The 13619-nt window shown below is 53.2% G+C and overlaps 1 protein-coding gene across 1 annotated transcript in view; it reads right to left on the bottom strand.

Annotated features, from left to right (window-relative positions):
- The window catches only part of Ppard (peroxisome proliferator activated receptor delta), a 71052-nt gene extending 57717 nt beyond the window's left edge, over window positions 1–13335 (bottom strand). Inside the window, exons 1-2 of the mRNA XM_041634792.1 lie at window positions 13199–13335; window positions 8846–8929 (exon numbers count right to left, since the gene is read on the bottom strand). The gene's annotated coding sequence lies outside the window, so the exon portion shown is untranslated. The remainder of the gene's footprint in view (window positions 1–8845; window positions 8930–13198) is intronic.
- Between the last annotated feature and the right edge of the window lie 284 nt (window positions 13336–13619).

Genomic DNA, 13619 nt, shown 5'->3' with positions numbered 1-13619 from the left:
CCATCTGTGAGTGACGCATGCATTCGCAGTCACATGCATGCACACTCCCACTCCCAGGTAGAATGCAATCAAACAGCTGAGGAGTGTAAGTGGCACTGGGTGCTCGGCTCGCCACCCAGCTACAGCCGTCACCAACAGCTCCTGGGACTGAGAACAAGGGAACTCCTAAAGTCACCATCTAACAGCCAAGTCCACCGTCATACACAGTGGCAGGTACCAGCCAGAGGTGGGAGGAGGAAGCGTCACTCAGACCCAAAAGAAAGGAAGGTGCCGCCGAGGTGGAGAGGCGGGGGGGGGGGGGGGGGGGGGGGGGGGGGATGGCAGTGGGAAAACCCTCGCCAAAGCCAGTCTGTCTTCCCCACTGAGTTCATAGTCAAGGCAAGAGAGTCCCTGGCCTGGATGTCCTTCTGGGAAGGACTGCGCTGTTGTGGGATAATCTTTTTGTACACTGTGAAGATGTCTTTGCCAAGGCACCTTCTGATTGGTTTAATAAAGACCTAAATGGCCATAGTGAGGCAGGAGGTATAGGCAGGACTTCCAGCACAGAGAGGACTCTGGGAGGAAGAGAAGCAGAGAAGCCAGCCAGAGACAGGAAGAACAAGATGGAAGAGCAGTAACACCACGAGCTAGAACACAGATTAAAGTAAATGGGTTAACTTATAAGAGCTAGTTAGACACATGCCTAAGTTATGGCTCAACTTTCATAATTAATAAAGTCTCTGTGTCGGGGCTGGAGAGATGGCTCAGCAGTTAAGAGCACTGGCTGTTCTTCCAGAGGTCCTGAGTTCAATTCCCAGCATCCACATGGTGGCTCACAACCATCTATAATAGGATTTGATGCCCTCTTCTGGCATGCAGGTGTTCATACACAGCACTCATACATAAAATACAAATAAATAAAAATTTAAAAGTCTCAGTGTCATTATTTGGGAGCTGGCTGGCAGGACAGAAAAAGGCTGGTTACACTGCTCCCCTTGAATATTCCCAGGGAGGACCACTCTATGGAAAGGTCACACTGGGTGACACTTAGCCATCTCTGACCTGACCAGGGCTTGCTGAACAGCTCTGGGGAAGGCACTGGGGTTCCATCAAGGCGCTGGTTTTGGGGGAGATCACTAAGAGTGACCAGTGAACCCCGTCCAGGGCTGAGAGCTGGCTGCGCTGCAGATCTTCAACTCCCAGAGCACACCGGGTGAACAGAGCAATGGTGTCATGGTGGGAGGAGAAGGTGGACAGAAGGCAAGCGCAAGCCATGCTCCCAAGGGAATCAGCTCAGGGAAGGCACCGCTTGTCTACCCGCACCCTGCTCAGCCTACCAGCACCTCTCCGGGGGAGGGCACATACAGGAGTGAACTAAGAAACGGTGGCTGGCTGAGAAGATGGCCACCACCCTTGACAGCCTGAGTTTGAGCCCCCAGTCCCACATGGTGGGAGGAAAGAATCAACTCCCACAGGATATCCTCTGATCTCTACACACACAATCAATCACTTAATCAAAACTATTTTTTTTTCAATTAGAGAAAATGAATTGAGTGGCCCTCATAGTGGTGGGGTCAGGTTGACAACCCTCCTCCATGCCTGTGGGGTCAGACCTCAGAGAACTGTCTCCAGCTGATGCTATGACAGGGCGAATTCTAGACGTGCTGCAAATGGAATGCAGGAGGATCTCTGAGTTCAAGGCCAGCCTGATCTACAGACTGAGTTCCAGGACAGCCAGGGCTACACAGAGAAACTCTGACTCAAAAAAAAAAAAAAAAAAACAGGCCGGGCAGTGGTGGCTCATGCCTTTAATCCCAGCACTAGGGAGGCAGAGGCAGGCAGATCTCTGTGAGTTCGAGGCCAGCCTGGTCTACAAGAGCTAGTTCCAGGACAGGGACCAAAAGCTACGGAGAAACCCTGTCTCGAAAATCAAAAAAAAAAAAACCACTTATTGATCAATTTATTGATTATTGATGGTTTCGCTCATAAAGCCCACCCTATCCCTCCTTCCCCAGTACTCCCACCCAGAGGAGACCAACCCAGGGTTTTGCCAAGTGAGCTACGTTAGCCACCCTGCTACTGAAGGTTCTTTTTTCTGATAAGAATCAATCTGGGCCGGGCGATGGTGGCGCACGCCTTTAATCCCAGCACTCGGGAGGCAGAGGTAGGCGGATCTCTGTGAGTTAGAGACCAGCCTGGTCTACAGAGCTAGTTCCAGGACAGGCTCCAAAGCCACAGAGAAACCCTGTCTCGAAAAACCAAAAAAAAAAAAAAAAAAAAAAGAATCAATCTGGGGTCATTACCAGAAAATATGAAGTCAGGCACAGGCAATTTGCACTCTGGCCCCCAGTTGACAGTGGAGGTTACTATAAAAATGACCAGGGAAATAGAGGTGGGGTCACCATCCAGGGGGAGGGTGGCTTTTCCGCTTGAGCACCTTTGACCTGTGGGGTCTGAGTCTGAGACACCCAAGGACCAGAGGCAGGAAGGAGACTACTACAGGGGCGGGTGGGAGGTCCCACTTCTGGAGACAGGGAGGAAAGCCCAGCATGAAAGTGGGGATGGGGAGAGGGAGCACACAGTTGTTCAAGGGGACCCACGTGACAGCCACACACACACCCTGGCTACCAGGCTCAGGGAAAACAGCTGTTCAGCCAGGAGGGAAGTATCAGGGACAGTATCTTAGGTAGGCATCTGGGGAAGAGTAGAAAAAGAGGGCCTTCCTTGGGCTTAGTCTCCTCATAGGCCTCTAGCTGAGGGAGGTGAAGACCTGCCTGCTCTGAGCTGAGACCCCACTCCAGGCGCACGCCCCACACCAGCGCTGACCTGGGACGGGAAGGCTACTGCCAGGTGTGTTTACCAGGTGACGCTCCTGGGTACAAAGCAGCGGATGTTCTACAAAGAAGGAAGGAGGCGGGCTGAGGGAGAATAATACTCATCTCTGGAGATCTGGGGGTCAGGAGGCCAAAACCAGTTTCCTTGGACCAGAATCAGAGTGCTGGCAGCGCCACACTTCCCCGAAGGTCCTCGGAGAGCCCTTCCCGCGGTCTTTCCCAGACACAACTGCATTCCCCACATTTTCTGGCCTCATCTTCTGCCTTCAAAGCCAGAAGTATAGCATCTGGCACAGAGGTCACACGCCTGTTCTGCCCCAATCGCTCCGGTTCCAGTGGATGGAGAACCCGTCAGGAACTGCAGAACAATCGCTCCAGCTCAAGAGCCCTAGCTTAAGCCTTTATCCCAGCACTCGGAAGGCAGAGGCAGGCGGATCTCTGTGAGTTTGAGGCCAGCCTGGTCTACAAGAGTGAATTATAGGACAGCTAGGGCTACACAGAGAAACCCTGTCTCAAAAGACCAAAAACCAAAACAAAGGAAAGAGTCCTAGCTTAGTCACACCTGCACACTCCACGAGGTCGCCACACAGCAGCGACAGGTTCAGGGGTTCATGGCCTTGATGTCTTGGGGGACATTATTCAGTTCACAGAGATAGAAGCAACCAAGGGCACTGAAGGAACACAGGTCCTGTCCAGACTGGGAGTCTGGTCGTAGATGGATTCTTCTTTTTTTCGTTTATGTGGGTGGGGGGAGGGGGAGTTGTGTGAGCCTTAACATTTAGGCTTTGGGGGGCTTCTCTGGAAGTGAGGGGGTTTTCTCCAAGCTCCCCAGGAGTTCCTGAGGATTCACTGCAGAATGTGTGCTGACATCAAGGGGCTCTCCCCACTGTCCTCAGGGCTTTTACCGGATAGTGAGCTGGCAGACTGTCCTGGACCGGGGTAATGGGTGCTTTCTCTCAGCAGCACCATTGCCTGAGCAGAGGGCTTAGATGAGCCACGATGGCCAGAGTGCCCAGATCCTTGGCCATAAAGGCACCAGAGTTGGTCAGTGCAGGGCAATGTGCACAGCAAATGTCACCAGCTGTCCCAGGAATGTGGCTTCTGCAGACACTAAACAGTTTGGAAAAGCACAGAGACATGTGGCCAGGGCGATGGCTGTGCCTTAGGCGCTGACCCTCTGCTGCGTGGCTATCCCTGGGGCACGCGACTCTTTGTAAACCACTTCCCAGCTTCCCAAAGCCGCCTAGCACCTGCTGAGGTGACAAGGGTCGGTTTCCCACACAAGGACTGTCTGCTCTCCTTACCAGTGTGCCCAGCTGGTCAGAGACACTGGTCAGGCTGACTGTAGCCCTAAAGGTACACTTAGCGATGTCTGGAGACCTTCTTGGGTTTCCACAGCTGGGGAGGGGCAGTGCCATGGACCTCTGGTAGACAAATGCCATGTATTGCTTGCCCCCGCCGCCCAGGAGAGAGGGCCACAAACTCCCCCAATACACCCAGAAGGCTGAGGAACGAGCCTGTACTCAAAATATTGAAGCAGAGGCAGAGGGAAAAAAATGCTTTAGGCATTTAGGGAAACTGAGGAAAAGCAAACCTCATTTATTTGGAAATCGAGATGAGTGGCGTTCTGAGTTCCAGAAAATTCCAGCGCAGTGTTTGTAAGGTGAGAGAGGCCTAGTCAGCTACGCTGCCAGCTGGGAAGTGGGCTGGCCCGCGCAGCTGCTGAGAGGAGGCCAAGTTCTCTGAGCCTCAAAGGTCACGGACTCCTGGACACGGGAAGTGCCGAGGCTATGCCAAGGATCATACAGGAAAGCCATAAGAGTCTCATACGGGACACCCACAGCCAGGAGCTCCCTGCTGCTGTGCCCTCCAAGGACAGCAGCTTCCAGAGTTGCATCCAGATGAGCTGTGAAGAACTCAATAACAATGCCAGGAGAGCTGTTGAGGACGGCCGGCTGGGCTGACGCAAGGTACGCAAGATGGGACAAGGAAGCAAGACAGGGGTACTGTTGTGTGCTGCCCTGTCCCCAAGGCCATGTGACAAGTAGTGAAGACGGTTCCAAAGGTCACTCCTGAACGGGGAGAGGAGATGCCTCAACACTCAGAGCCCAGTCACAGAAGGGGACACTCTGGGGTTTGTGGTTCCTCCCAATCCTCTCCGAGAAGCTGGAAAGGCTGGGGACACTAAACTGAAAACCATGGTTAACAGGGCAGCTAAGGGTGGCTCTCTGTCAGCCTGCACCAAATCCACACACGCCTCTTCAAAGGACAAGCTGGGAACAGGGCTGCTGACTGGGGGGAGGACGACCCAGGAGAGCCTGTCCTTTTCAGTCCCTGCTTCAGGCTGCTTCCTGACCTTTGACCCTTGCTGTCACTCCCCAACATGGCCTCACTCTCCTCTCTTCTCACTCTTCTTCCTTTTGTTTTTTTGAGGCTTGGTCCCACAAAGACCAGGTCAGCCTCAAATTTCCTGAAATGATCCTCCTGCCTCCACCCCCCGCCCCCCGCCCCCCCCCCCTACTTGGGTCACAGACCTGTGCTATACAGGACTGTCTTCCAGACCACACTGCTGTCATCTTCAGGAGTTTGCCAGGGCCAGCTTGCCAAGGATCATCACGGCTGGGTTTGCAGACTGTCGGGGGGAGGGTCATGGGACCCTCACCTGAGTACCCAGGCACCCCTCCCAGCCATGTGTATGCAAGTCTGCCCTAAGTGCCCCATCTCAAGGTCTCTGGGAACAGTGAGAGGATGCAGATGGTGAAGGACCAGGAGAGGGGACAGCCATGGAGCAGCCATCATCCACACTGGGTGCAAACCTACTGTGGTTGCTTTAAGGTCACCCATGCTCAGCAGGTAAAGCCTAATAAACTCACTGCTTCCCAGAGTGAAGCTGATGGACTCACACATGGTCTGTCACTGGGACCACAGTGGGAGTGTCCCAGTCTCTCAAGGAAACTTTAGCAACACTTGGCTGCTCTTCCCACTTTTTAAGAATATTTTTTAAGATTCATTTATTTCAGGACTATGAGTGTTATGTTTTGCTTATGTCTGTGTAGCGCTTCCATGTCTGGTACACTAAAAGGTTAGACACTGGATCCTCTGGAACTGGAGTTATGGACAGTTACAAACAGTTGTGAGCTACCATGTGGGTCCTGGGATCGAACCCAGGAAGAACAAATGTTCTTAACCACTGAACTACCTCCAGCCCCTATCCCTGCCTTTAAGGGTCCGAAACTTAAGTACACTTGAAACAATTAACAAATGGTGCTAACAATTATTCTGTCTGCCTGGCTTTTCAGTTCTTTAGTAAAATGCTTAGCTTTATATGTGTCTTAGCCTTGACAATAAAGCTTAAATTTGCTGCCTTTTAACATGTATAGACCCTTTAATTATTTCTCCCATGCATCAATAACCCTGAGTGGGGCTGGAGATCCCCTCTCGCGCTCTGGGCACTTATATGACTGGTGTAGATCAAAGCCAGTGCAGTCGCTGTACCCACAGGGTCGAGATCAAAGAGGGGAAGAACTCCCCTCCCCCACCAAGACCCCTGTACTGTCCTCCCATCCCCTACCTCCATCCCTTCTCTCCAGTCACCTTGTGCAGTATTAGTGCTCCATCTCCAGAACTGCCCAAACTAGACACAAACACCTTCCCTGTGACTCAACATCCTCGATGAACCTAGCAGGGAATTCCTAACAGGTCTGCTCCAGAGTGGAAACAGTGAGAAAGTACTTTCCTTCTGGAAGTGACCTCCCCACAGCAGTGGCTAAGCTCAAGAACGCCTCTCCCTCTCCACGTCTCTCCAGGACACATCTTGGTGTCATCCTCCCTTTGGTCTGAATTGGTCCTATGACCAAAAGATCAGAGAAGATGATGCCGTGTCTTCTAAGAAGACCAAGCATCTCTTCAGTACTCTCAATCTGGGCTACCTGTGCTCAGAGCTCAGCCGTCATGCTAGGAGCAGCTGTTGTCCTGACTTCCACATACACACACGGTGCGCATGTGCACATAAGCACACAGACAGTCAATAAACAAACAAACAAACAAACGTAATTTTAAAAAATTAAGTTGGGCGATGGTGGCGCAGGCCTTTAATCCCAGCACTCAGGAGGCAGAGGCAGGCGGATCTCTGTGAGTTCGAGACCAGCCTCGTCTCTAGAGCAAGTGGCAGGACAGGCTACAAAGCTACAAAGAGAAGCCCTGTCTCTAAAAACAAACAAGCAAAAAAACAAAAATAAAAAAAAAACCTTAAAGATGGAGCCGGGCGGTGGTGGCGCACGCCTTTAATTCCAGCACTCGGGAGGCAGAGGCAGGCGGATCTCTGTGAGTTCGAGCCCAGCCTGGTCTACAAGAGCTAGTTCCAGGACAGGCTCCAAAACCACAGAAAAAAGAAAAACCCTGTCTCGAAAAAAAAAAAAAAACCCTTAAAGATGGTTGGATGTTGGGTTTCACACCTTTAATTCCAGTGCCCTAGAAGCAGAGGCAGGAAGATCACTGTGAGTTTGGGGCCAGTCAGGTCTACATAGGGTCAAGAAAGAGGTGTGTGGGAGGATGCTGAGGACAGAAGTTTGAAAACTACTACTTTGTATGGTGACTTCAAAGCCCAGCTGCCTGTCTGGCCCTTGGAATGCCGTCTAAAGATAAACCCTCTGACAGTCACACTCTGGGTACCTGCCAGTTCCCTAAAATCTGAAAACTTAGCCTAGGCATGTCTTCTCCCCTCAGCCAGGCTCCTCGCGCCTGAAGAGGGGTGGCAACTGAGGACTGTGTCTAAATCACCTTCCCCTTCAGAGCACCTGGGCCAAGGAAGAGGCAAGAAGGCTTTAGAGGCAACAGCCGCAGACCCTTAAGATTCGCACGGAAAATGAGATGCAACTCAAACTTAGCCTCTGTGGGAGGAGATGAAGGCTGAAGCTGAACTACAGACATTGTTGCTACACACGTGACAGAAACCAGTGTAGCTCAGCAGCTCTCTCAGCCTGGAGGACTTCCTCCTTATCCCATTTGGGACCTTCAGAAGCCTCTGCCCCGTTCTTCCTCCTCCCTCACGTGCCCTTCAGAGCAAAGGGGCTGGATGTGGGTCTGAGAACTGCAGGGGCTCTTGCCCCAGACCTTCCAGAAGGAGCCACAAACAACCTGATCCCTATGACAGACAGACAGACCCAGGCTGGTCACCCGCCTTGGCAACAGGAAAATCCGCCAGGTGTAGAAGGCAGAGAAAGGGAAGTGGAGCCCACAAACAGCTCCTGGCCCCGCTGTACATCAGAGATTAAAACAGGGCCAGGTTTCCCCAGCCCCCAGCAGGGACCCGCCATAACTCAGCCTGCCAAACAGTCAAGACAATGACCATGAAACTCCCTGGTGTGCCCCTTCTTAGAGTTTCTGGAACCTGCCAGGCATCCTGAGAACAGAGAAACAGCCACGAGAAGCCCAGAGCATTGTCGGGATCTGCCGAGGGCTCAGACACCCAGCAGAGAAGGAAGAGCCCTATTTCTGCCCCACAGATGTGGGGGCAGGGATAAAGCATCCTTATTATGCCACTCCACCCCAGCCCCAGCAAATGTGATGGTGTGCACCTCCACTTCCAGCACTTAGGAAGGAGAAGCAAGGAGACCTGGAGTTTTAGACCAGCCTGGCTACAAATCCAGGCTCTGTCTCCAAAACAACCAAACAGCAACTCATCTCTGGCATAAACGGAAGAAAATGATGAGGGGCATCTTGGGGATCCGTGGCGTACCCACGTGGCAGAGAAGCAAGGGTATTCATTTAGTCACTCAGCAAACACTGACCACAAGAAGTTCTTCAGACACAAGAAGAGCAAGATAAATAAATCCTTGTTCTTGTGGAGTTTATGTTTCAGTGGGTACAACAGTGAGACTCCCCACACTCCTAAAGACCTCCATACGCCGCACAGACCCTAATGAGCGCCCACTGGAGTTCAGTGATGGTGCAGATGCAATGAGAGGGGACTCGGCCTGCGGTGGAGCCTGAGGCCATCAGCCAGACACCCCAGTCAGTGAAGAGGGCTTTACCTTTACGGTGGGTTCGTCTTCATCTGTCGGTGAGCAGGAGCCACTGAGTGAGTGTCACATGCATGCCCACACCGCTGCGCAGCACTGCAAGACAGAAAGGAGCCAAGGTCCATACCTCAGTGGTGCCACGGTCCAAAAAAAGTACTAGGAAGTTTTAACACAACAGTGGGACTCAAAAACCAGTGGTCCCATGTGACTTCACACACACACACCACACACCACACACCACACACCCGAAGAAACTGTCGAGCTCAGCTTGAGTCAGCAAATATTTCCCAATCCTGGATGGAGTCTGCACTTCCAAGCAAGTGGACACCAGCTCTGCTGAGCTTACCTGGGTGGGGCGGAAGGAGCTGGCAAGGTAAGGAAGAGATGCCCAACACCCCACTTGCTCATAAAAGGAGAGGCCCTGAGTCACACCAGATTCCTTAGGGGAACATGCAGAGAGACCGGAGTCACACCCCAAGTTCTGAAGGCTGTGGGAGAAGACCCACACGCCTAAAACCAGATGCTGAAGGCCCGTTTCCCTGCCAGGCTCTAGCTAGGGACACCCTGGAATCCTGCCGCTACGGCAAGCCACACCCCCCCCAACATGGAACACACACATACTCAGCGACATGAAACCATCTCCAAGAAACAGTCACAGGGCAATCTGGGACGGCATGGCACAGACAAGGGCACTGGGCACAGGGCTTCGGACATAAAACAAGTCAGAGTCTGGCAAGACAGACAAGTCTGTGTGAGTGCTGGGGAGGCGGGAAGGCTCCCAATGTGGACAGTACCAGGGAACTAGTCCTGGCATTGCCGGGTCCCCCAGCGGACAAACACCCCCCAACCATGCAGAGAGCAGTACCCTGGGAAGGTGGGCCTCAGGACAGAACTCAGCTGAAGCTGATGGAAACCACGGGCCCAACATCTCCTGAAGACACAAGTCTCATTGTACCAGGACATGCCAGGCTGAAGTCCTGGAGCAGTTTGCACAACAGCTGGGCAGCTGTGTTCTGTCCAAAATAGAGGCCTACCAGCTTCCCAGGCTAGTCTCCACACTGACTATCCTACCAGGCCTTTGGGGAAGAGAGTAGGGGACCATAGGCGGGGCTGGGAGGAGGGCTATGAGCTGCTTTTCCTGGGTGGTTTAGGCATATACCAGAGCGCAGCAGAGAAAAGGCAAGAGGAAAAGTTCCCAAACAGAGTGGGGGACAGTCCAATAAACTATGGAGGTGACAGGTGGTGCCACTGGCAACAGCTCATCCACCTGCACCTTGAAAATAGGCACTGACCCACAATCTGCAAAAAACATCACCAAATGGAAAGCAACTATTTCCTTGAAGGTCACAGAATGGACGCACTCCCAGGAGGCTGTCCGGCCAGCCCAGCTAGGGCTTACAAGGCTCTGCCAGGACGGGTCCTGCGCTGTGCTGAAGGCTCCCAGGGAGACCTCAGACAGGACAGTGGCAGACTTCTCAAGAATGCTAGGTGGGGGCCTCGAGAGATGGTTTAGAGGTTAAGAGCACTTGCTACTTTTTCAGAAGACCCAGGTTCAATTCCCAGCACCCACAGAGTGGTTAACAACCATCTGTAACTCCAGTTCCAGCAGATCCAACGCCCTCTTCTGACCTCTGAGGACCCATAGCACCACGTACATAAGTGGTGCACAGACACATGCACCAAGAGAGTGTCGGGCAGAGTTTCTGGGCAGCCAGAGACTGGACTAATCGCAGCCAGGCACTCAACTGCACCCCTCAAAAATGACCGAGGTCAGGGCGGAGTGTATCCCAGTAATACCAGCTCTCAAAACAGAAGCAGAAGACTGCTACCAGGTAGGAGGCTAACCTGAGCTACAAAGAGAGCTCAAGGCCAGCCTGGGCTATAAAGGGATATTGTCTCAAATTTAAAAGAGGGGGGTGGCTCAGCAGGTAAAGCACTTGCCACCCAGCCTGGTGACCTGAGTTCAATACCTGGGACCCATACAACAGAGAAAAACAGATTCCCAGAATTGGTCCCACACACTCACACAAAATAAACAAATATAAATAAATGTAAAAGATAGTTTTAAAAAAACCTTGGAGGATGTTTTTCATAGGAAGAAAAGATTTCTTTTAACCCACTCTACTTCCCCGAATCCATTGCTGCACAGAGGAGGCTTGGGTACCAGTGGAGAGGAGACTGGCTCATCCACAAGCCAGGCACAATTGTACTGCTTTCATGGAAGAGGGTCAGTGTACACCAAGGTTACAAAACTGTAAGGTCTGGTCGAGCTGGTTCAGTTGGCTCCCTGCTGCGGTTCCAGAAGGTTGCCTGTTCTGTGACCAATTCTGGCTCAAAGACAGGGAGCACAATCCTCAACAGAGGGAGACCAGAGACCTGGTGCCAGCGTAACCATGGGTCCCCGCTTCTAAGACGAGAGTGGGTCACACTTCCAGAGTCTGCCGAGATGAGGTGGGGTAAAAACAGGGTATACATTCTTTCCTGAGGATGTCTCCAGGGATCCAGGGCTAAATGAAGGGGCCCAAGCCCAGATACATCAGAGACCACGATCCATGTGCTGGAGGCAGGCAGCTCAAGTTCCTCGCAAGGCCTCACTGGCGCAAGCCCACAGCCTGCCCAGGCAGATACCAAGGCAATACCTCAGACCACACCTGGGCGGCAAAAGGAACGACATTGGCTGCCTCTCCCAGCCACAGAAAAGGAAGAAGAAAAGGCACTAAGAGACCATGTCCAAAGCCGGGCGGTGGTGGCGCACGCCTTTAATCCCAGCACTCGGGAGGCAGAAGCAGGCGGATCTCTGTGAGTTCAAGGCCAGCCTGGTCTACAGAGCTAGTTCCAGGACAGGCTCCAACAACCACAGAGAAACCCTTTCTCGAAAAAACCAAAAAAAAAAAAAAAAAAAAAGGAGAGAGACCATGTCCAGTGACCAATATGTAAGGCACATTCCGTCAATGAAAGACAGAGGACAGAAATTCAGTGTGGCCTTTACCCAAGACATCAAGACAAAAGGGTACAGATGCCCAACAGCCCTGGGGCTAGCTAGCAGGCCCATAATCCATTTAAAAACGCAAACAGGGAGGGGGGAAACATATTTTGGGGCTGGTGAAGTGGCTCAGCAGCAGGTAAAGGTGCTTGCCACCAAGCCTTGCTGTCCTGAGTCTATTTCCAGGGCCCACACGATAGAATGAGACAACGAACTCCCAACTCCAGTAACTGTCCTCTGACCTACACACACCTACTTATGCCCCACCCCACACAAATAAATAAATGTAACTTTTAAACCAAGAAGGCTTCCAAGAGCCAGTACAGGGAAGAAAACCCAAGTTGAAGACCACAGGCATCCTCAGGCATGACTTCTGGAGACTTCTCTTAGCTCTCTGGGATAGGGCAGTGCGTGGAAAGGAGGAGCAAGGGCAGACATAGCTTGAAGTGTCATGGTTTAAATGGGTTCCATAATATCCCAAATGAATCCTATTTCCTGGAAGGGGAAAAGAGTTATATGAGGCCTCCGGCTACCGCTGGCGCACACCCAACTCCGAGCCGGCTCTCCCCAAGGGTTCCTGGAAGTCAACAGACCCATAAAGGGGAAGTATTGTAAAGCTGAGATTAGAAGGGCCTAACAACTGGACATCCCTCCCACTGCAACAACCACTAAGCCCGAACAAACCTGGTCAAGAATGGTCAACACCCCATTCTACAGTCCTCCCAGCTCAACCGAATGTAAAACGGAAACCTATCATGTACCTCTGGGTTCTCGCCCGCCGAAGCAGAGGCAAAGAACCTAGAAGCGAAGCGGTCGGGTGACAAGAGGTGAAAAGGACAGGACTGCTACCAAGGAAATCAGAGCCGGGCAAAAGCAGGGCCTCTGCCGGTAGCCAAGATAAAAGAGGCTTGGACAAACCGGACGGGCTCACAACATCCTAGGGAAGATGGGGAGGGATCAGACAACCGGAGAAACAGGGGACGCAGATGGGGAGAAAGAGAGCAATGACCGACAGGGCAAGGATGGGAGGCTGTCGAGGGAGGCTGGAGGGTCTCCCAAGAGGGCTGGGTAGCGGGGCACTAGAGAGGCACTCGTCAAGAGGTCAGAGGGGAGGTGGAGATGGAGTTCTCCGGGAATCGGGAGGAGATGAAGCCACGGGGCCCCAGAGTGGGTCACAGTGGGTGGGAGGGGGCAGAGACGCCGGCTTGGAGCGGCTTGGAGCGGCCACCGAGGTCTCCGTCCTGAGGACCCCGGCGGTGGCGCCTCTAGAGCACAGGCCGAGAGAGAAGAGCCGCAAGCCCCGCGGAACGCAGCCTCCGGAGCTCCGACCCCACCGTCCACCTCGGCTCGGACCACGCTGACCTCTCCCGACCCGCACGGACCTGTCCCGGTCGCCTCCCGCGCCGCCGCCGCAGCCGTCCCGCAAGCTCCGCAGAATCCCTCAGCTCCTGCCAAAACTTTTCCCATTAATCCACAGCTCCGCCGCGGCCTGCGGCGTCACACGCTCCGAGCCCCAGCCCCGCCCCCGTCCCGCTGACGTCACCGCGCCGCTCGCTCCCGCCCCCGCCAGACACTCACCACGCCCTCTTCCCCCAGGGCAGCAACCAATTGCGGCGCGGCTGGAGTCAGCACTCCGCCCACCGCACTGCTGGCGCGTCTGCAGCGCCCTCTGGAGTCAGATGTGGGAGCAGCAGCTGAGGAAGGCGCTGGGGAGAAGGTAGGGCTGGTAAAACGAGTCCAGCAAGTCTCACTGAAGGAAATTTAAAGCGAGGAAAGAAGGTGGAGGTCACCTAGTACAACCTC

The sequence above is a fragment of the Microtus oregoni genome, unplaced genomic scaffold (genome assembly GCF_018167655.1).
Source record: "Microtus oregoni isolate MIOR12 unplaced genomic scaffold, Mior012 000046F_ref0000063, whole genome shotgun sequence".
NCBI classification, from domain to species: Eukaryota; Metazoa; Chordata; class Mammalia; order Rodentia; family Cricetidae; genus Microtus; species Microtus oregoni.
Note: the sequence above shows the minus strand (reverse complement) of the source record. Positions and strands in the feature narration are given on the sequence as shown.